Source organism: Penaeus monodon, chromosome 33 (assembly GCF_015228065.2).
Source record: "Penaeus monodon isolate SGIC_2016 chromosome 33, NSTDA_Pmon_1, whole genome shotgun sequence".
Classification (NCBI taxonomy): Eukaryota; Metazoa; Arthropoda; class Malacostraca; order Decapoda; family Penaeidae; genus Penaeus; species Penaeus monodon.
The window spans coordinates 32627272-32627643 of record NC_051418.1 but is presented as its reverse complement, the minus strand read 5'-3'; the positions used below and the strand labels follow the sequence as shown (position 1 = coordinate 32627643).

General features: G+C 39.8%; 1 long non-coding RNA gene across 2 annotated transcripts in view; it reads right to left on the bottom strand.

The window, feature by feature from the left end:
• LOC119594395 overlaps positions 1 to 372 on the bottom strand; it is a 14094-nt gene that overhangs the window by 5619 nt on the left and 8103 nt on the right. For both annotated transcript variants that reach the window (XR_005230602.1, XR_005230603.1), the window contains exon 2: positions 157 to 320. This is a non-coding gene — a long non-coding RNA (uncharacterized LOC119594395). The remainder of the gene's footprint in view (positions 1 to 156; positions 321 to 372) is intronic.

Sequence of the window (372 nt, the reverse complement as noted above, 5' to 3'; positions counted from 1 at the left end):
CACAGGTTAAACACACCTAATGCAATTAAATCTAGCTTTACTGATATCAAAGACGCATGCATTGACCTCTTTGAAAATAATAAATACGCAGGTCAAAGGAAAAAAAAATACAAAAATTAATCATCAACACGAGCCAAGACAAAACTCCTCTGTTACCGGAGGAAAAATTCTCTGCAGTTCTTCGCGAGACAATTTAGCCTTTTCGAGCTTCTCTCGTAACTGATCCACCAACGAGAGCTCCATTCTGGCTAATTTTCCCTTATGCTCCTCGGAAGGTCAAAAGTGAGATGAAGCGAGAGCAAGAGAGGAGGGGAAGGAGGCTGAAAATAATGCAAATTTTGTGCAACATAATATACCTGAAGGAAATAAGGG